The sequence below is a fragment of the Polypterus senegalus genome, chromosome 4 (assembly GCF_016835505.1).
Source record: "Polypterus senegalus isolate Bchr_013 chromosome 4, ASM1683550v1, whole genome shotgun sequence".
Classification (NCBI taxonomy): Eukaryota; Metazoa; Chordata; class Cladistia; order Polypteriformes; family Polypteridae; genus Polypterus; species Polypterus senegalus.
In genome coordinates this window covers 65,205,878-65,230,049 of record NC_053157.1, presented here as the reverse complement: position 1 = coordinate 65,230,049, position 24,172 = coordinate 65,205,878, and positions in this window count along the sequence as shown.

Genomic DNA, 24,172 nt, shown 5'->3' with positions numbered 1-24,172 from the left:
CATAGAAATGTTTCCAAAAAAAGGGGCAACCATTTTCAATTTCAAAATAGAGTTGTAAATATAACAAATGAAAATATTTTCTGCAAACCACAGTGATTTTACAAAAGATTAAATTAAGTGTTGCATTTTAAAAGAACTAACTTAAAACCACTGTCTTTTTGTAATATATTAACTTAAATACACTTTATAAACAAAACAGTGTCTAAAATACTGACTTTTAAAACAAAAGCACATTTTTACCATAAGTGTTGACTTACACAGATCAGAGTGCTGCCTTAACATTATCATCCACTGTGGAAAAAATTAAAAAATCAGACCTCTCTAACCAAACATAAAACAATGTCTATGAATAGCAGGTACTGAACATCTTGTTTTTTGTTGAATTTGGATATTAATAAGTATTGCTGTATTGCGAACATCACAGTGCAAAATTTTCTAAAATGAAGAACCAGTATTTTTAGTTAACCAACATCAAAATATAGGGCAAACATCTTGTAATACAGAAGAGACAGGAAAACAAGAAAAAAATAAACAGCCTGACAACTTCCAAGTTTATGGGTTCAGCAGCCTAATGTTCAGTGCATGCACTTTGCTTGACATCTTTGCATTAAGTTCCAAGACAATCTTCTGCATCACTTCAAAAGGTATGTTCCAGTACCAGACCAAATAGTAGGACAGAAGCAGATGCAATGGAGGTTAACCCGTTCAGCACTTGCATGCCGTCTATAACTATCCCAGTGTTCATTTGTGGGTGGAGTGTCCTCATCCTTGCGAATCACAAATATTCCCATAGGTATTTTCTCAAGTTCTTCATGAATGCTTTCCAACTGTGGCATGGCTTATGGGGGATAGATATGTTTTTAGCTGTTTTGAAAACACAAAATGAGCTATTTCTAAAGACACAAATAAAGATTTTCTTTGAACAACAAAGACAAATAAGATTTGGAACATTCTCCTCTGGAATATATTAACTCACAGATGTTCGACTGTTCTATGGCATCTGCAGTTTTTTGTGCAAATCTAGCTGAGAAACACCCGATTTCACAAATTAAGATGCTTCCTTAGATAATCTTTGTGTTGTAAATAAATACAAATTTTGTATTCATACCAAACATTTTTTGATGAGGGCTCCAACCTCTTCTCCAAGAAAGATGAGTGATTTCAACAGCAGTTCTCTCCACGTGTTAACCTCCACAATCTGTGCAATACAAGAAACAATTAACATGGATACAGCCTTTTAAAAACATCCAAAGTAGCAGTATAACTTTATAAACATTAGAAATTTAATTCAGAAAGAGAAAACAGTGAAATAATGTTCTGTGCATTGTGAAATTAAGTACATACATTTAATCCATGGCTGCAAATTCTTCTGGAAACAGAAATCTGTAGTTGTCTAATGCATTAATGGTAAACTATACAAATACAATGTTAACTTCTGAACTTTGTGTGAGCAGCATGGCCATTCTACTGTAATTTGTCTTTTAATCAGAGTATAACATTTAATTTTGTTTATATTAACCTCAAATGCTGCAAAGACCTCATGTTAACCACAGAATAGCAACTTTAAAACTCTACCTCGATTAGACAAAATGTTTAAGATTTTGTACACAGCCCAAGTATTGTTGTTAGCCTTAGTCCTGGTGAAATCTTAGCATTATGTATATGTGAAGATTATCATTCCTACCTGATTTAAAGCCTTCATCATGTCGCCGGTCCTCAATCAGAAATGGGGAGAGGTATACATAATAATTGCATTCAGCCTGAAAACGTGTTGGTCTAGCTGTGCCAGAATCTTTGCTTGCAGTGGAACTGTAGTGATGCTCCAAAACTCTGCACAGATCTGGGGGTATACATGTTTATAAGTTAAAATGTATACATATTTAATCAAAAACATTTTCCCACAATATGTGCAGAACATTAGTTAATGTCTACCTGCAATGTGTATTGGTTTCTTGATTAATGTGGTATATTATCACAACCACACACTATAAAATGGTCCACACTCATTTAATCTTTAACTCTAGGCCATGGCAAAGGCAGCAGTAACCTGCACTCACCAATACTGCTTCACATTCAACAGCAGTTCTGACATTTTCTAAAAACACATATGCACAAAGATTAATAACTTGAGTAATAATGTTACACAGTACAAATTGATCATTCAATGACATGGCATAAATGAGCTTACCATTGACACATTAACTGTACCGTATACCTGACCTAACTCACAATCTACACTAATTAAAAACAGGTTAAATTACCGGACATAAAACTCTACTTTATATAATTATATCAATTGATACATTTTGTTCAGAAAGCAGGTTACATATCTTCACTAATTAGACTACTAGTTCACTAACTTAAGATTAATCAAGCCAAAAATCACGATAACTGTGCAAAATGATTGAATACCTCTTCCCTGAGCATTACAAATCTTTTAAAAACTATATTTTCACCAAAATCTAAATAATAAATTACAGTCATATTGAGCTACTCATTACAACAATCACAGACCACAGGTACACTTTTGTGATCTTACCAATGTAACCTGGTCAATTGTTTTGCAGTCCAGTGATAACTTGTGGCACCTTCTCCATTTTGTATCTAATTTTGCTTATGTAAGAAGATGTTTCAGGTGATGTGGCAGGTGTTGTTTCACAACTGCTGCAGCTGCTTGCACCACCACACCAACTTCCCTTTACTGTCTACAGTTACCTGCCTACAATGTTTAGAGTATGATGGAATCAAAAAGCATCCCTCTGTATGGCTTCACTCGGCTGTTCATCGTCATGCCCCATTAACAACAGGGCTAGTTTAAAAAGAAACTCTGCTGCTATCTGTCGGTTCTTATCACTTACTACTCTAAACACATAAATACCTACATAGCAAACAACAAGACAGAAATGCAGCTGTAATATATAGATACAAAGAAATCATGAAAAAAATATAAAATTTTTTCGCAATACGTTTACAAACAGCGTACTTAAAATGCACATGTAAAAAGTATACACGCTTTACCTCATTCAGGTCGATATAAAACCGATTCATTGTGGGAAAACTATATGATTGTAAAAACATCATTTTAAAAGATTTTGGCATATTTTTTTTCTAATTTGTTTCTGGTGAAAAAGTACGAGGCATACTTTAGAAAATACGTCCACACGTCATATAGCGCCAAGAGAGCTGCAAACATATTGTTATAGGTTAAATGTGCTACTGTTTAATTCAGTTAAAAATGTAGATATATATACTGTAATTTAACATAAAATGTTATGTTATGATTTAATGACCTTATATTACTATGTTACCTGAAAAGTAGAATCAAACTGGACTTAATTGAAAACGGTTCAAGAAAATGGTGACAAACGCCACAGGAAAACTCCACCGTTCTCTTTCTCCTCAGCCCACACTTTGTGCGCATGTGTACAATACAATCATTACTGAAAGTTATTGTCTGCTTTTACATGCATTTTTATTACTCTTTATTTTTTTTTTTTTGTATCAGTATACTGCTGCTGGATTATGTGAATTTCCTCTTTCTATCTATCTATCTATCTATCTATCTATCTATCTATCTATCTATCTATCTATCTATCTATCTATCTATCTATCTATCTATCTATCTATCTATCTATCTATCTAAATTCTTTGAGTCAAGGAGTAATTTCTCTTTAGACTGACCAAATTCAAATACTTAACTTGTTCTATATTGTAAATTTAAGTTGCAATACTAAAGAATTAACATTATGTCAGCTCAGTAAAAAAAAGAAGTAAAACCAACAGCACCACCGAAACACTTTTTACAGTGCAAATATAGTTAATGGCAATTATGGCAATGCACAGTTTAGTGAAAAAAACCCTATTTACAATGTGTTATATCACTTATTTTAATGTTTGGCAAATTAAATAAAAACATAACTCAGAAAATTGTTTTTGTTCGCCACCTAACAGCCATCTTATATGAACCATTGCATATGATGTATCTTTGCTTTGGTTTAGAGCTGGAGTGTCCAACCAAGATCCTGCAGGGATTCAAAACATCTAATAGTGAGTTACAAAGTGAGCCAACAGATGACCAGCTCCATGATCTCAATCTCAGTTCCTAGAGGGCCATCATTTTCATTCTAACAAATCTCTTACTTAGAAGCTTATGGTTTCTGATATTGATACAGTCATTTCTGTAGCTTGTCAACATTCTTCCATACTAGACATTTCCAAAATTTTTGATTCTCCTTTTTTCAGAGAACCATATAATTGTTTTGACAACAGCAAAAACAGCAGATCAATTTTTCTTAGGCTTTAACTTTTTTCATTTCAAATATTTTATTGAAACCCATGTTTTACAATTGACATACTTGTATAAATGGGATCATTAGCTGTTTTCTACTAATTAAGCAAGTGGTTGGAACAACAGCATGCAACCACAGTGGCTGTTGAGGATTTAAATTTGACACCCTTGCTTAATAGATTGCCTACAGTCTCAAAGAGCATATTAGTCAACCAGTGTGATGCTCTGATTGATCAGCAGCTGAAATCTGGTCAATTTTTACTCCAAATGAATTGATCATTAATTGGCAAATTAGCCATTTTCACAAACATTGGAAATGAGGCATCAACAGGTAAATCTACATCCTGTTAGTTTGTCAGCAATGGATAGAGTGTATTCCGCTTCTTTATTTCCACTTCTAAGAATCGACTTTTGCAATGCAAGAAGTACCATTGAAAAGCATTGCATAACAAAAAGCATCATAACTGATCAAAGACAGTAAAATTTCAGTTGAAGAATTCTTTTAAAATTAAATAGGTAAGTCTGCTAACTTTATATGCTAGTATGATAACTGTTTTAGGTAACCCTTTTTTTATATTTAACATTATCTCGCTCCATTTCGAGAGATGTCAGTATATTGTAGTATAGCATAAACCAGGTAACTTAATTGTAATCTTATACAATACCATATTTGATCCATGTTTTCCTAGTGACCATTTATCACTATATTATTTTCTGATTTTTTTAGTGTGAGTTATTAAGTTCCTGACATGAAACATGCAGACATACAGCATTTAAACTTATCCTTCCTATTGTTAGTCAGAAAAGAATAATTTAATAAGACTGCAGTTATGTTAAGTTCCATAAAGTGACAAAGAAAAGGGGTGCCATTGCATACCCTTCTTCCATTGAGAAGGCCTCTGCTGTACTGTTTTCTGTCAACAAGGACTTTTACACGTCAACTCCAAAACAAGCATTTGCCCTTTTAAAATCAGATTCCCATGTCAGTACAACACTAACATTGTTACAATTAAAAAGGCACCGCATCAATCTTTCCTTTGCAGTGCATAAACTTTATGTACTCATTGAATTTAAAGTGTTGGTTGCACACAGAATGGCTACAACGGCATATAAGAAATATGCTCTCTTATCTCTTTTGATTGTTTGGATCTATTATGTTTCATCAGTGGGAAAGCTATTGAAACTCAGGCAAGGATGTCTATGTTAGGAATTTGAGCACACAGCTCTTATTTGTGATTCTGCCATCATTAAGGTTAACCGGAAGAGAGTTTACCCATTAACAATGCCTCCCGGAAGAAAAAAATCAGTGTGAAAAGGGCTAAGTGACCAATCAGTAATGTTCCATTACTCTGAGGATTATGGTACTTGAGAAAGTGCGCTTGTTATTGCAGCCGGAACTTCCTGTAAACAAATTACACAAACCTGGGCACACCTTAGAAGAGAGGCGCATACGCTGATAGTGTGTTGCCGAGCCCACAACACAATGAACCACCTGAATTGGAACTGCAGGTCCTCCAACTTGCAGAGAAAACTTGGCGGTTGGTGGCAGGATTGGCACTCCAGCCACTGTAAACAACCGCATGCTTGTTTCAGTGTGATGCAGAGGGAAGACCAGAAATTCTCTTTTACTTTAAACATAGTGGGAGTAATAAACTGAGAACAAGTTAGAGAATTTATGCATGGTGTAACATTCATTTGCATTCGAGGACTGTGCAGGTACTGTATCCCTCAATGGACTGAGTTTGGTAGGTTGGTTCTAGAACTTTCTCAATTCATTTCAGGTTTGTGGGGACCACAGGCTGTCCAACTGAGACTAGGCAAAAGGCTGAAACCTAGCCTGGGCAGGTCACTAATCCATCATAGGGACCACACTCACTATCAGTGGTAAGGAAGAAAATATACAAAATATGAAAGTCGGTGTTACCGCTTTCAAGGTAAAATTTAAACAGTAATCTGATTTGTACTTGAAGCCTCATAGACGTTAGATGAGCTCGCAAAATCGCAAATGTTTTTAAATGGGAGATTGTGAAATTTTAAAAGTGTGTACAGTGCGACCTCTTCAAAATATCTTCAACAAAATTTGTTAAGATTAGTGCACAACAATTCAAAAAAACTGGCACATGGGGGTTGAGTTACATCATGCAGACAGAAAGACAAAAAGAAAGATAGCCCGCATCTGTCTGTCAGTCTATCACAATAGGTGCTTTGTGCATTATATGTGAACACACCTAAATGGAGAGGAATAGAATACTTATATGTTGTCCAGCTAAACTTGGATTGGCAGAAAACAGATGTACATCTTCAACAGAAATTAAAATAGGAGCTGCTTTAATGAGTTCACACCTTCTGATTTTGATTTTTAATTTAAATAGACACTGTCTATGACACAGAGTAAGCTTGTGTTTAGTACAGTATCTCATATTTTTAATTTAAAAAAACAAAAACATAAAATGAAGATTTTGCTCTAGTTTCTTAGCAAACATTAGGCTCGTTTTTCTGTTTTACATCTAAAATGTTAAGCATGTTAGCCTTGTATCTTCTTGATAAACCTCACATAAGCATTTTATTAAGACTGTGGCTTGTAATTACGACAAGCACTTTCTTTTGGTTTATGCTTTAAGTATTATAAAGAAATATTTTGTGTACATGTTTTATTAGTTAAAAAATATGTATTTTAAGGGGATTATTTATTTTACCATTTTTTGCATTTGCTGAACAATAATCATACCAAATATAATTTTTGATCTGAAGTTTAATGGTAAAATATCAATATTAACACTATAGGCCTTAATGCTTCTATATGACTGGTTATGTAGGAGCTTAATAGAAAAAAAAATTGAATTGACATTAGAATTGGCCAGAATTAGTACCATTAAATTGGTGATTAGTATCAGTCATTTTAAAAAGAAAAGAACTGATTAGAGAATCCTTAACCAGCACTTACTTAGTGTTCTAAAGATGTGTGCAAACTATTAAATGGAATTTATTAATTTATTACATGCCCTGGGATTCTTATATATTCTTAAAAATTAGATAAATAAAAAAATTAATTTCTTGACAAAAAAATATACACAGCTATTGGCCAGTGTGTAAATGAAAATGTTTTTGTGGCACAAATTAAACAGTATACAATGATTGTTAATTTTAAGTTTCTAATTACACTTGTATTAAAAATATTCCTTTGTTTGTACAAGGTAGACTATATTTCATATAAACTTTCAGTCTATACTGAGTAGTTGCTTTATTAGATATGCATACTCTTCCTCTATACCAGTACAACTACCTAATCAATTATAGACACCATTATATTATGTGGCATTGCCACTTAAATAAGTCAGACAGGTGCATCTGGAGGGTCTATGTGCGTGTGTACAATTCTAAAGGAAGAATGACCAAGATAAAAAATGCATGTGACTTTAAAAGTACCATAGTATTTAGATTCAGATACAACCATGTGGTGTATTAGAACAGCAAATCTGTTTGAGAGAGTTTGAGAGACAACACCAAAGGTGTGCCATGAAAAGGATATCAAGGGTAAAGCATCCAGCCTTAGCTACAACTTAAAATAGGTTATATTCACTCATCTAACATCTATCTAACAGTATTGTGGGTAGGCTATGACAGCTGCCTACACCAGTGAATTTTATTGCTCTTTGTAAATAAAAGAATGCAGCTGCAATGGGCTTAGGACCATAAAAACTAACTGAACACTGAAGGTGGACCTGGTATCATCAAATGTCTGTAACTTCTGGAACTACTTAAAGGTTGTCATTTACTTTCAACCAATCCGTTTTGAAGTTAATCTCTTATTGTATGCACAAAGGCACAGAAATTGATAGATTTTAATGATTTTAAAAATGTCCATATCTTAGGACTTTCATTGATGACAGATTGACTTCCTGTAAACCTGGAAGATTCTGTATGTGTTTGCATTAATGATGAAGGGTGTTTTTAATAGTTTTTTTTTTATTTTTTTTTTTTTATTTTGCAGCCCATGATCTCGAGGCTAAAGGTGATTGACAGCATGAAATCTTTGGTCAGAATCCAGGACCAAAAAAGTTAATGATATCAGATGCACCAAACACTTAAGATGACTATTAATTTTGGTATGCGTCAATTACAGGTAATAGGATATGGCAAAAACCTGGATACATCCTGTTATTAATCAGAAATGAAGAACGGTTGTAGCTGAGTAATGGTGTTGAGTCTTCTGAGACAAGTACCATCATATTTCAGTGTCACAAGATATCTTACCATCATTGCTGATCGTGACTTCATAAGTGCAGTGGAAGCACCTGAAAATGTAGTACAATGAATTATAATGCAAAAGAATGAAAGCTAGAAAAGTCTTATTAAAATGACAGTGAATTTATCATATTACAATAGCTTCCCTGGGCATTAGATGTCAATGTAATCAAGGGATAAGATGAAACTTGCTATTCTGAATTTTTTTCTGTTGATGTTGTGCCAAGTGTATGAAGCAAGGCCATTCAGATTGCATTTTCAAGGTCCTCCAGGCTAGTGGTAAGGCACAATACTTGTTTCTCTTGTACGTTCCCCGATATTATTTAAAACTTGATGACCCAATGGCACATTTTCTGCCTTATCAAAATGTTTTTTTTTTACTTTTATGTACCAGCTGAGTTGTGACATAGAGAAGCAACACTCACACATGCACACTCACTCCCCAGCCAACATTTGATTTCAAATTAAACAAACCTGGGCATGTTTGGAATTGGGATCTAAAACTTATGTAACGTGAGAAAACCACACTAACGCTGGAAGAGACATGATTGGGCTGGGATTCAAAAGCAATCTCCTGTGACTATTGGGCTGTAAATTCTGACCAAGTGGGCAATAAAAATCAAAGTTTGACATGTGAGTTTGAAATGTCAGGACAAAAAGAAACAGAAAACTGAACACAGACCAAAACATCATTAAATGCATTCTACTGAAACACTTCTAGATCTAAGTAAATGCATGCTCTTTAAAACCTCTTTTCATGAGTTGGGACATAGTTTTTCTCTGGTTCAGTTACAGATATTTTCATTTTTTTCCTTTTTGGGAGCTCTGGATTATCCATCCATCCATCCGTCAATTGTCTAACCCGCTGAATCCGAATACAGGATCACGGGGTCTACTGGAGCCAATCCCAGCCAACACAGGGCACAAGGCAGGAACCAATCCTGAGCAGGGTGCCAACCCACCGCAGGCTCTGGATTATGAGATATTAATTTATTTTATTATCTTGTTGATTTAATATTGTTCTGATGGTGGTAAGAAAATATTCCATGTCTTAATGTGCAGACATTTTGTTGGTATTTCTGCACTCCTGCTAGCCTTGCTGCTACTACATGACAACTGGAAGTCACTGCATGTGATGTCACATTTGCAGCAGTATAAAGGTTTGTGCTACATATCCTGATTGTCCAAGATTCTGGATAAACAAAACATTTTGGAGCATTAGTAGTGTGTTTGTTGATTAAAGTGCTTACAATTTCTGCATGTATCTTCAACTTGATTTCTTGGCATTTAATATTTGGTTTACTTTATCTTTATCATTTTTAACTTTGGCATCAATCTTTGGTAGCTTTTTGGATTTTTCTTGTATCCATCTCTTGGTCATATTTGTTCTTTCATTCTACCAAATCTCCAACTTAGGCAGAACACGTTTCTTTGTCATTAAAAAAAAAACAAACTCCATCAACCTGCAGCACTAATTGGAGAACTAGACAGCCAGATGAAACCACAACACAAGTGCTGTGAGCTGAACCTACACTGAACATAGTAAACTACCAGAAAATGAGGACAATTGTATAATGTCTTAGCTATTAGAAAATTCAGAATAAAAGCACAGCAAATTAAACTATTTTTATACCATCCTAAGTACTATCCAATTGAGATGACACAACTTCCAATATGTGCTGGTATCGCTCTGCAGCTCCATGGTGCAAATATTTTGTATTTTTGTATTACCCTTAATATTTTAACTATCTAAAAGCAGCACTACAAGATTAATAAGGATTATGCTTACACAAAATAATACTTGGATGTGCAACGCCTTCCATAATTTCCAGTAAAGTATTAGTAGCCTATATTTCTGAATAGACAGTTAAGAATGAAAGAAATTACTTATTTTTTCCAGTTCCATCATTTGCAAAGATTCAGTGTGTTTCTCCACATGCCGCAAATGGTAGAACCTTATTATGGATTTTACAAAAGCTTTATGAGGCAGCCACTGGAGCTGGAATGAACCTTCAACAAGGTTCACAATATACTCGTAATAGTTATACCTGTACATTTAAGCTGTCACATAAATAGACAGATAGATACTTTATTAATCCCAAGGGGGAATTCACATACTCCAGCAGCAGCATACTGATAAAAAACAATATTAAATTAAAGAGTGATAAAAATGCAGGTAAAACAAACAATAACTTTGTGTAATGTTAACGTTTACCCCCCTGGGTGGAATTGAAGAGTCGCATACTGTTGGGGATGAACGATCTCCTCAGTCTGTCAGTGGAGCAGGACAGTGACAGCAGTCTGTCGCTGAAGCTGCTCCTCTGTCTGGAGATGATACTGTTCAGTGGATGCAGTGGATTCTCCATGATTGACAGGAGCCTGCTCAGCATCCGTCGCTCTGCCACGGATGTCAAACTGTCCAGCTCCATGCCTACAACAGAGCCTGCCTTTCTCACCAGTTTTTCCAAGCGTGAGGCATCCCTCTTCTTTATGCTGCCTCCCCAGCACACCACTGCATAGAAGAGAGCACTCGCCACAACCGTCTGATAGATCATCTGCAGCATCTTATTGCAGATGTTGAAGGACAGCAGTCTTCTAAGGAAGTATAGTCGGCTCTGTCCTCTCATGCATAGAGCATCAGTATTGGCAGTCCAGTCCAATTTATCATCCAGCTGCATTCCAAGGTATTTATAGGTCTGTACCCTCTGCACACAGTCACTGGGTCCAGGAGGGCCCTGGGTCTCCTAAACTCCACCACCAGCTTCTTGGTTTTTCTGGTGTTCAGGTGTAGGTGGTTTGAGTCGCACCATTTAACAAAGTCCTTGATTAGGTTCCTATACTCCTCCTCCCCCCAAGATAGCAGTGTCGTCTTCAAACTTTTGCACGTGGCAAGACTCTGAGTTGTATTGGAAGTCCGATGTATATAAGCTGAAAAGGACTGGAGAAAGTACAGTCCCCTGCGGCGCTCCTGTGTTGCTGACTACAATGTCAGACCTGACATAACATTACTAGTTGTTATAATTTTTTTAGTTTTTATTTAGTGCTTTCATTTAAGTATACTGTATAAGATTTATGTCGAGCACAAAGAAGATAAAGTATATTAAGGACAGTCAAGGGGGAAAAGAAAAAAAATATACAGAAAAAAAATTAAGCACCCTCAGCTCCAACATTTCACCTCTAACCTCACTAACAACAGTAGTAATTTATTTGAAAATTACAGGGGAGAAGTACTACAAGGAGTAGAAATGTAAAATCAGTAAACCACTTAGAACATTTACTAAAGAGTCTTTAACGAAGTTAATGATTTCATAAATATACACAGCGAAATTATTACAAAATTGGGAGATTTGTAAATACTGGAAGCCAGCAGACTTTGTTCCATTATGGTGAAAAGAAGATTGTGCTAAACCCTGTTATTTTAAAATCTATTGAAGAAACATGTCGGGCAATACTTACTAATAAGCAAATAATATGACATTTTAAGCAATGATATAAGCTTGGTTGTCTTTAGCAAACATTTTTTTCCCATTATATTCAAGTTTTCAGTTTTGTCAAGAAGCACACTTTTTGTCCAAAATGCCAACCAGAAAATTTTCTGTTTTTTTTTTCTGAAAACTCAATAAATCAGAGCAAACTTGAGATCAGACATTTCTGAAAGGGATAGTGTAATAATTTATACCTAAAACATCACATAAGGACAGCTGCACAATAGATAGCCTGAGGCCATCTAGACCTTCAAAAGAATGTGTATGAAAAGGTTGAACGATTTATTGTGAAGAAATTCCACATTTGGCCAAAGGTACAATTGTCTCGGAAAGATGTAACATTCTAAAATTTCCATATTTCCTGATTTACTATTTTTTTTTTACTTATTAAAGTTATGATCCTATGTCTAAGATGTAAAATTACCTCTCTGTGGCCAGAAATGTCTTAAAAGACAACTCATGCATATGACAAGCTTGTTCTGCAGAAATTTGAATGAAACATAAGGAAGAAGGTATTTTCTTTAGACAGGTAAAGAAAATCGCCCTACAGTAGGCAGAAATGAACAACAATGTGAAGCAGGTACATCAATAGTAAAATCTCAGTGTTTTTCAGGTACAGGATGGAGTAAAGCATTTCACATTTACATTTCTGTTATTCCAGAGAGTGGCCATCCAACTTAAAATGACACCAGACAACAAGAAAATAATGTATGCCACTAGGACCTTTGGAGGACAATTCAAATGCAATCAAATATGGCATAAGAAGAACACTGAAATCTGCAATATCACCTTCACCTATGTTAAATTTAGACATATATTTAATCATTTAACATTTATTTAAATTTAAATAGTAGAAGACAAGACATGTTGGTATAAGTGTTGCAATATGGGGACACTCACTGAACTTATGAAACTGAATTAGGTAACTGCAAATCTACCTCCATTCCAATATTTGTTTTTTGTTTCTAACCCAAAGTTTTGGTGTTTGATTATCAAAAATGGCATCAGAGTGTCAGTTGATGAAAATGGGGACAAACAAATACCACCGGCAGTCACACCTGTAATAAAAATAACTTATAGGCACCTCAGGATCCATCAATATTTGTCTTAGTCTTGAAAGAGAACTAGTATAAACTTCATTAATTTAATTTCAGATTTTATTTTCAGAACTGTATATAAGCAGGTTACTGCAATTCATACTAAAGCTTATTCTGTCAATAACCAATGCAAATTGATATTACAGTCAAATAATAAGCGGCTTGACAACCACAGTTATCATAGAAAACTACAGCTTTCAAAAAACTGCAGCGGTTAGGCCAACAAACTTGACATTCAACAGTTTTTTTGTTGTTGGATAAAGAAAAGAAAAACTCAGTTCTTTACCTGGTTCTGTCTGTTATCAATTGTGAATATGTAGCAAGAGTTAAAAGTTGCTGTTCACCAAAGGTCCACTTCCAGCTTCAGAAAATGGAGTAGTTTTATAAAGAAGAATGAAAGAGAATTGTAGTGTACAGAAGTACAAATATGGTAGATACTCGTGAGTGTGCCTAATAAAACAATTACAAGGTAATTGTCCTCTTTTTATTTATAATTGATTTAGTGGAATCTGTACATTTTAATTCACTTTCAGAGCTGTATTTTTCCTGTTAGTCAGAAAAATTCCTAATTAAACTCTTATATTCCATATTATAGGACTGCATAATGTGTAAAAGTCTAAGTGGAAAATACTTTTTATAGCCACTGAACATGTTTCTTCATTATGTGTGGTGAATCCTATTTTAGCACTAATTATCTGATTAATACTTGCTCTCCATCTTGTGCCTCCATTGGGATCGTCATCTGTAAATAAACTGCCAGTGGTACATACCTAAAATAACCACACTGCAGATGGATAATTAGGCAGCTTAATATTAAACAGAGAAGTCTCACATATACTCAAAAAAGTTTAAGTAGACCTGAGGTAGACCATACTGTGAAGGCAATTAAGTAACAATGTAGCTTTAAAATGCACTTGTGTTTTCTTTTCATTTGCACAGAGCTTTGGAATGTTATTTTGCCGTATCTTGTGTGTCAATGCATAATCACAGTACGCTACATAAATAAAAGATATCTAAACAAAATGAAAATATATTCATTTTTTTAACATTTTCATGAGCAAAAATCTAAGGATAAACAGCGTTAGTGGATATTGAAAAATCAGCAAAGGGTAATAATTTGATAATTTGCTGAGAACGTTTTAATTACTTTTAGACCTATCCCATTCTTTCAACTATTGTTCACAATCAACATGTTTTCCATTGAAAGTGCTGTACTGTTGTTTGCTCCCTCTATGTGGGAGAATCTGCTGAGGACATCTTCATTTTAAAACAATTCTTTAGACAGTTTTAAGCTCCAGGACTATTTTGTGGTTGTCTGTATGGTTGCAAATCTTAATCTCCAATGGCACCATTCTACCATTTTATCTTCTTTAGTCTTACATGACATTTTCAATGCATTATCAAACTAGAATCATCATTCTTGTTCTTCTCTATGGTGTTCATAAAGAATATCTTAATGAACCTTCTTTTAATTGTTCACCATATTAGAATGTTAAGAGTTGTTTTATCCAGATTTCTGTCGAGGTTGCCCCTCATTAGTTCTTGTTTATTAATGGCTTATTTCCCCATCATATTTAAGCAAGTTCTGGTATCTTATAAAAGAAAATCAGTATCAAGAAAGACTGGAGAATAGTTTTAAACAAAGTAGTAGGGATGTTGCTTAACATTGTAAAATGTTGGAACAAAATAAAAAAGCCCATTACCTTGTCAGAGTGATTACTCAAGACAGAAAAAACGAAGAGCAGAGATGACCATAGAATATCTTTATAAATGTAACTGCTCATAGTCTTGTATACTGGCAAACTAAAGATATCACTTTTATTTATTTACTGATCAATGTTGCTTTTTCTAGTATCATAGAAGCTAATTAATCCCAATAACTGACAAAAACGTAACACAACTGATTCTCCCCATTTTTCACATGCCCAGACTCACACCTGGGTTACCATATGCTACACCACCTTGAAACACTATATGCTATTCTTAATTACTGTAACTCTCCTTATTAAACTACAGAACAGTTTTTCTTCATTATAGGCTATCCCAAAAGCCATTTTATTTTCTATTTTCTTCCAAATTCAAATTTTCCTTTTAGGATCCTGCCCAATACACACACATTACACACTACAGCTTACTTTTTCTTTTTCTAATTGCCCAAACATCCAGACTAACACCAATAAGCCAAACTTACAACCTCTCACAAGAAGACAACTAATAGACATAGTGAATGCAAGAAGGTCACCTCAGCATTGACCTCTTTGAGAAAAATTTCCTTTCTCTATTTTGCAGTAAACATTTAAAGCAAATTGAGAGTGATCAACTATCCCCTGAAGTTACACATAATAAAAAGCTGCTTATACTGTAATGCATATATGGTAGATATTGACTGCTAAGAAGATTCTTCTCAGGAAAAAAAAAAATTCATTTATAAAAATACTATATATGCAATAACATATAGCTTAATTATATAAACTGCTCAAAAAAATTAAAGGAACACTTTGAAAACACATCAGATCTCAATGGGAAAAAGAAATCCTCCTGGATATCTATACTGATATAGACTGGGTAATGTGTTAGGAACGAAAGGATGCCACATCGTTTGATGGAAATGAAAATGATCAACCTACAGAGCCCTGAATTCAAAGACGCCCCAAAAATCAAAGTGAAAAAATGATGTGGCAGGCTAGTCCATTTTGCCAAAATTTAATTGCAGCAACTCAGAATTGTACGCAGTAGTTTGTATGGCCCCTGTGTTCTTATATACATGCCTGACAACATCGGTGCATGCTCCTAATGAGATGACAGATGGTGTTGTGGGGGATCTCCTCCCAGATCTGGACCAGGGCATCACTGAGCTCCTGGACAGTCTGAGGTGCAACCTGGTGGCATTGGATGGACCAAAACATAATGTCCCAGAGGTGTTCTATTGGATTTAGGTCAGGAAAGTGTGGTGGCCAGTCAATGGTATCAATTCCTTCATCCTCCAGGAACTGCCTGCATACTCTCACCACATGAGGCCAGGAATTGTCGTGCACCAGGAGCCACTGTACCAGCATAGGATCTGACAATGGGTCCAAGGATTTCATCCTGATACCTAATGGCAGCCAAGGTGCCTTTGTCAAGCCTGTAGCGGTCTGTGTGACCCTCCATGGATATGCCTTCCCAGACAATCATTAACCCACCATCAAAGTGCTCATGCTGAATGATGTTACAGGCAGCATAATGTTCTCCATGGCTTCTCCAAACCCTTTCACTTCTGTCACGTGCTCAGGGTGAACCTGCTCTCATCTGTGAAAAGCACAGGGCACCAGTGGTGCATCTGCCAATTCTGGTATTCTATGGCGAATGCCAATTGAGCTACATGCTGCTGGGCAGTGAGCTCAGGGCCCATTAGAGGACATGGGGCCCTTGGGTCACCCTCATGAAGTCTTTCTGGTTGTTTGGTCAGAGACATTCACACCAGTGGCCTGTTGGAGGTCATTTTGTAGGGCTCTGACAGTGCTCATCCTGTTCTGCTTTTCCCAAAGGAGCAGATACTGGTCCTGCTAATGGGTTAAGAACCTTCTATGGCCCTGTCTAGCTCTTCTACAGTAACTGCTTGTCTCCTGGAATCTCCTGCATGCCCTTGAGACTGTCCTAGAAGACACAGCAAACCTTCTGGCAATGGAACATATTGATGTGCCATTCTGGAGAAGTTGGACTACCTGTGCAACCTCTGTAGGGTCCAGGTATCACCTCATGGTACCAGTAGTGACACTGACTGTAGCCAAATGTGAAACTATTGAAAAACAGTCAGAAAAGATGAGGAGGGTAAAATGTCAGTGGCCTCCACCTGTTAAACCATTACTGTTTTGGGGGTCCATCTCATTGTTGCCCCTCTGCTGCACCTGTTGTTAATTTCATTAACACCAAAGCAGCTGAAACTGATTAACAATCTCCTCTGCTACTTAACTGACCAGATCAGTATCCCAGAAATTTCATTGACTTGATGCTATACTCTCATTAAAAAGTGTTCCTTTAATTTTTTTGAACAGTATATTTATGACAAATATATGTTTCAATAAATTATTGATTTCAAGAGACAACTTATTGGCTATAATTTTATCCTGCTATTCTAGTAAGGGCCATGGTGGCAAATTGCAAAGTTCAGGCTATCCTATCTGTAGCAACTGTCCTGAGGTACTTAGATGGAACTCCAATGCACTCCTAAGCCACCATTTAGCATATCAAACTCAGCCATCTCCGCTTAATCTGGAGAAAGCTTTAAGACTTTTTAAATATGGCACACAGGAAAATACAAAGATGAAAGGAGAGGATGTAAACAGAACTAGATTTGTTTCATGATCTTACTTTTTCTGTGATCAACTGGTCCCATATATATAATTTGTCCTAAGCCGATGAACACATACCCAGAAAAAAATGTGTAAATGTTAACCAGAGTACAAATAGACAAAAATATACTGATTTGGCAACAAAATGAAAAAAATGTAATTTATCATGTTTAGAATACAAAGTAAAATTATGGTACAGAGCCATTATTAAAAGCGATCTGTAAAGCATATTAAACAAACTACTGTATATACTCACGTTTAAGTTCTCCTGCGTATAAGTTGGGGCTTGATTTTACTGTATAATTTCCGGTATATTATAATGTCAGTCGTATAAGTCGAATGCAGAAAACTCATGCTATTGATCCAAGAGATTATAATATTCTAACGCCCACCTGAGAGAGTAACCACGGAGCACTGTGCCTTTTTTTTTGTATATTGTGCCTATGTGACTACACAATAATACCTGAACTATTCGAAAGCGACGTTTGCACTGTTTTGTGTTTTTTGTATCTCACACCCTCATACACCTTTACTGTAAGAGCATCCCTTATCTATGATGGAGTGTTCAATCAGAAGAAAATATGAAGCTGGTTTTAAATTAAAAGTCGTTGAAGTGGTGAAAGAAATTGGTAACTGCGCTGCTGCAACAAAATTCAATGTGTCTGAGAAATTAGTGCGAGATTGGAGGAGGCAAGAAGATGTAAAGGAAAAAATATTGAAGTGTCGTATTTTTGAACATGTGTATAAGTTGGGGTCTGATTTTATGATCAATTTTTCAGGTTTCAAGAAGTGACTTACTGTATATGTGAGTATATACAGTATGTTAATCAGAATAAAAGCATCCTCTTAGTACTCTCAAATTGATGTATTAGTTTGTAAAATGCAAGCTAGGAATTTAAGAATATTCAGTCTCACCTTACTCAATACTTTGTACTGTAGAAATTTTAGTCCGGGTTTTATACCACCAAGAGTGAAAGAAATGACATTCGTATTGTTGACAAGTACATTTTGATTACTCTTTACGAAAGAAATACTGCAGTTAATATGCTGTTAGATTTAAGTGCAGCATTTGATAAAACTGAACATTCTTTTCTGGTACACAGGCTTGAAAATTGCATTGGGCTCTCTACCATTGTCCTTGCATGGCTTAGTCATACATAATGCAGAAAATCCATTTTATTATATACATTATTATTATATTTGAATACTCATCTGTCATTAAGTTATGAAGTTAGATATGAAGCACCTTAGCGCTCAATACTGGTACCATTACTTTTTTCACTTTACATGCTGTCACTTAGAGATTTAGAAAGATTTGTTTTCACTCATATGCAGATGATGCTATGCTATACGTTGTGCTCAGATCAAATGACATTTCTGTTACTGTGTTCTTAATGTATTATGTTAACAATACTGTATAAAAGACAGGACAATAACATTTTATTAATCGGTAGGCATAAGTCATCAACATTTTTTAAGGCATTTCAAGACTATCAAAAACCTGCTTTTTCAGCTTAAACCAATTAGGGCAGTTTCTAAATATGGAAGATACAAAGAGGTTAATTTCTACTGAAATTCACAGGATTTAATTTATCCTCCCTGTAGCATTTAGTTAATTTAAAGTGCAGGTGCAAGAATTATTACAAGAATTAGGAAATACAACCATAGAAGGTAACTCAGGGACCTCAAATGCAGTTGTTTCTGTGTAACAAAGTTCTTAATTATAAGCCAATTCATGCTTTTATTGAAACTTATTTAACTCGGTACTTCTTGGAGCTCTCATTCTGCCAAACCAGACACTTAATAAATCAATGTTTTGTGGACCAGAGCAGATAATATTTCATGAATCTTCACCTTTCTTACTATTCAAATACTTCAATGAAACAAATATTGTATGATTGACACTGTGCAAATGGAGTAAGGTTAGCTGGTCATGTGTTTGCTCACATAGCATCTCATTATTGTTTGGTTGCTAGTTAAGAAAACAAAAAACAAGGGGTCTGATTCCTAAAAGTCTATTTAAAGTAAAGAAAAATAAGTATATTTTATTGGCAATAATATATGGAAGAAATTAGAATGAAAACTTAGCTAATATGGAAGTCCAGGATCCAAGTTTGACACCCCTACACAGAGGTAACAATCTTTACATGTGTAGCATTACAAACAGAACACATTATCCCACACTTTTTAATGATACTCGTATGTTAATGTAATACTGCAAAGAACAGAGTCTTGATTCTATCTGGTTGTCATCCTGGAACCTTACTTTTTTCTTAAAATTCACCAACCATAATCACTTTTAATTGGTTGAGACCATTGCCGCCTTCCTTTTAATTTATGACAGCAACAAGTTACTAAAAAATATTTTGAATAGCTTTGAACTGGGCACCAAAAGGTTAGTCAATGGAATGACATCATACAGCTTCTCCTTGGAAGAAGATGGTTTCCCTTTCAGCAGGGACATTCACAAACATTGTTTCTTGGAATATACTGTACATGTCGTATTTGTTGTAGACATTATAATTCATTTTCAAACTGTTAACTCAGATCTGTAAAACACACACATATTACTAAGCAAATATTAATAATGGAGAAGAGAAGAAGACAATTCTGCCTCCAGATTCCAACAGCTCTAGACTAACTACTTGCCCAGCCTCTTTAAAAGAACTCCATAATTCACAATGGTACAGATGTTAAAACTCTGTTACAAAATCACAAAGAATAAGTACATCATTACGGCTCACCTAGCAGAGAAAAGGAATGGAAAAGACTTAAAAACAGCTGATCGATAATTCTTAAAAAATAAATGAAGAGCCTCACCAGCAGCTCTATCAAGACTATACTGTGCTGAAATAATATGAATTAATTTGAATGATGGGACTAAAGGTACCCTTGACTACAGCTCAAAGGCTCTGTATGTAATGGCCGTACCTTAAATAGTAGTTTTATTCATGGTTGGATTTTAAACAGGCTTGCACCCTTGTGCATGTTTTGAAGTATAGTAAACAGCAATATCTGTAAGGCAAAGGAGAAGTACGCCATTTATGACTTTATATATCAAAAGAAAAAATATATATTAAGTGAAAACCAGTGCAATGATTTAAAAAAATAATTTATTTCTTTATTCTCTGAGGTAATAGATATGACACTGTCAGGTTTAGAATTTAAACTTTTTGCCATAAAAAAAAGACTGGCTTTGCAAACAGAATTCTGATCACTGACTTAAATCATGTCTGTTTTATTATGAACATGGAGAAAAGGCTAATAAGATTTTAATAAGATTCTAGACCATCAAATACAAAAGAAACTTTTCTAATGTTATCGCAGAAATCAACAGTCCCGTTGGAACCAAAGTTGCTGAACATTGGAATGTGAAAATGATGCTCTAACTAAAGTCTTTAAGAAATACCACAGCTCCAGGCATCATATATAGATGAGCTGGATAAGCCTTTAACTCTCTCTGAGATCTTGGAAGCTGTTAAATCTGTACAGGGCAGAAAAGCTGCAGGCCCAAATAACAACCAAGCAGAATTTTATTTTTAAAAAAGAAAACAAAAATAAAAACTGTTAATGCCAGTTATGTTCATTGAAGACAGTGAGGCCAAGCTTCTATCTAAAACATTACACCTGATGTCAATTTCTGTTCTTACCAAAATAAATAAATAAATATCATATTTAGCATTTTTTCTACTAAATATAACAAAGTTCTCACTATCAGATTAGAGAAGGGGCTTCATTAAACATACACTCCCCCTGGGTCTTCTAAACAGAACAACTGTCTTTAAAGGATGCATAACCCATCACACAAAGTTTCATAACACAAAAAACATGCTAGAAATTGGTTTTATATTATTTTGCAAGAGCTATATTTTCTTTGAAGGTATGATGCATTAATCTGTGGCCAGTCGACTGATCTAGCAGTGTGGCAAGTCCCACTAGCAGTCATTGACTTGCAAAGGTAATGATGCAATAATGAAGGAAAAATAGAATTCTGTACAATCTAAACTTCCATCCATCCATCAATTTTCCAACCCGCTGAATCCGAACACAGGGTCACGGGGGTCTGCTGGAGCCAATCCCAGCCAACACAGGGCACAAGGCAGGAACCAATCCCGGGCAGGGTGCCAACCCACCGCAGATCTAAGCATCCTTATTCAATTTATATATGCAGTGGAACTTAGGTTCACAACTATAATTCGTTGCAAAACTCTCGTCATAAACCGATTTGGTCGTGAACCGAAGCAATTTCCAGCATAGGATTGTATTTAAATACAATTAATCCATTCCAGACCATACGAATTGTATGTAAATATATATATTTTTAGTTTTTAAGCACAAATAGAGTTAATTATACGATAGAATGCACAGCGTAATAGTAAACTAAATGTAAAAACATTGAATAACACTGAGAAAACCTTGAACAACAGAGAAAAGTAACACTGCAAGAGTTTGCGCTATAGTGCTAGGAACTGCTCGCTAAAAACACTTTTTTAATGAGTTTTAAGCATAGGGAAAAAAATTTACATTTGAAAAATCGGTAATTTAATAAACCACCAAGAAAAGTAACATTGCCACAATGCAAGCTATGAACCGATCGCTGTAAACAGAACTGAAAACAAAAACAAGCCTTTCTACCTTTTGCGTCCCGCTCTCCCTCTCTCGCTCGCTCGCTCGCGCTCTCTCTCTTTCGTGTGTGTGTGTGTCTCTTTCGCGAGCCTGAAGCGCCTGTGTGTGTGTGCCTCTGTTGTGTGCCTGTGTGTGTGTCTCTCTCGCACGCGTCTGTGTGTGTTTGTGCGCCTCTGTCTCGTGCGCCTGTGTGTGTATGTGCCTCTGTCTCCCGTGTGCCTGTGTGTGTGTCGCACTCTCTCTCTCTTACTCGCTCGATTGCTGCACAGGAAATGCACAGGGAGAGACTGAACATGTACAAACATAAAGGGAAACTGGCTTGTTCGTATACCGAGTGTGTGGTCGTGAACAAAAGCAAAAGTTTGGCAAACTTTTTGGTCGTAAACCAATTTGTACGTGTACCGAGACGTTCGTGAACCGAGGTTCCACTGTACATTTTGACGTTAAGAATTTTTCAGTTCAAGTTTGATGAAAGCCCACAGTCTTGTCTTTCAAGCGCCAAAACTAATAATAATACTGCATAGTAATGTAAGTATATATAGTGAGGGGGCCTGCGTGGAAAGAGGTTGCCAAGGATAATGGCACCACTGGGTTGTTACAGGAAAGAATTACAGGAGAGGTAGAGAGATACACATTGGCAGTATTCTTGGCCCTGCAAAGCCCACTCTTTGAGTACTAGTTGACCGGTATGTGTCATATGTGTGCTGTACAATCACAAAAGCAATATGCACAGGCACTAGCATGAGAGAGACTTAAGGAATGGTATGGAAGGAAGGATACAATGTTCCCCCAGTTTACTACAGGGTAGGCAACCCAGCAGTTGACAAGGTTGACTGACCTTCTTGCTGGAAAGGAAGCGAGGCCACAGAAGATGCACCAGATGTGGCAATTCTTCCTAGCCATTAGACATTACATTGTCAAAAAGAAAATGTATGTGGTGGTTGTATTTCTCATACATTTCTGGCCGCTGGGGTGATACTTCAAACACGTGTTTGATTAGAACATGTTCCATGAAGGGAAATTGAAAGCTAAGGGGTCTAGCCACCCCTAACTCTGGAAGTGATTTCTGAGCTTGACCAGAAGTGATTCCAGGATGGTGTTTAAAGCTGCCTCATGGCCAGTGGAGAAATTAATATAGGATGGCGGGAAGCATGAAACAAAGGTCTAAGCAGAGATATGTAGCAGGTGTCTAAAATACTAATTTTAGTTACTTTTAGAGCTTCACCAAATCCTGGTAATATTCATTATGTTATATGTTTTTATGTTGTGTTCCTGTTTCCCTAACCTGTTAACCGTGTTATGTTCAGTGTGAGCCTTTCCCAGTGTTCACTGTGTTAACTGTGAGAGGAAGAAAGCACGCTGTAAACTCTCTGTATGGCAGAATTTATTAAAATATTTTAATTGCTTGAGTTAAATATTTTGTACAAGACACAAGTTGTAATATGATCTACTTAAAAATGTACAATTGCTGTTTTGAATGATTTTATATTAATTTTGGTTATGTGTTAAGGTTAGCATCCAATGGCATTTCCACATGTTTTATTCTTTTTCTTAATAGTAATTGTATCGACAGAGCTTTGAGCATTCATATTATGTTTTCTGTCTTAACATTTCAGCCTGTTAGTAATAAACATTTAGCAGACAAACAAGTTCAGTGTTGTTACCTTACTCCTTTGTGGCAGTTTGTATGATGTGGCATATTATGAGCCACAATGCAGAAGCTTCAGAGGTTAACTGAATTCAAAACCAGAGAGCAGTAGTACAGCATGTGCAATGAACACTGATTACGCAATGAATATCGGTTACAGATAGGCCAGGGTCTGGGCTGAGAAGACAGCAAGACAGAGAGAGATGAGTGGTAAAAAGGGGAGTGCTTTTATACTGTGCAGGGCATGCAGGATAGCCACCCCACATGATAATCAGAGTTTCAAACCCAATAAAAGAGGTCCAGAGTGGCAGTGGGATTTGCTGTATTTCCTTTGTTCTCTTTACCTTGAGTTCTCTCCTTTTAATTAGCTTCCCTGTAATTATTTTAAGTGTAGCCCTAGGCTCATATAATATAATATTCCCCTTCATAATGTTTACTGGTTGTTTCACTTT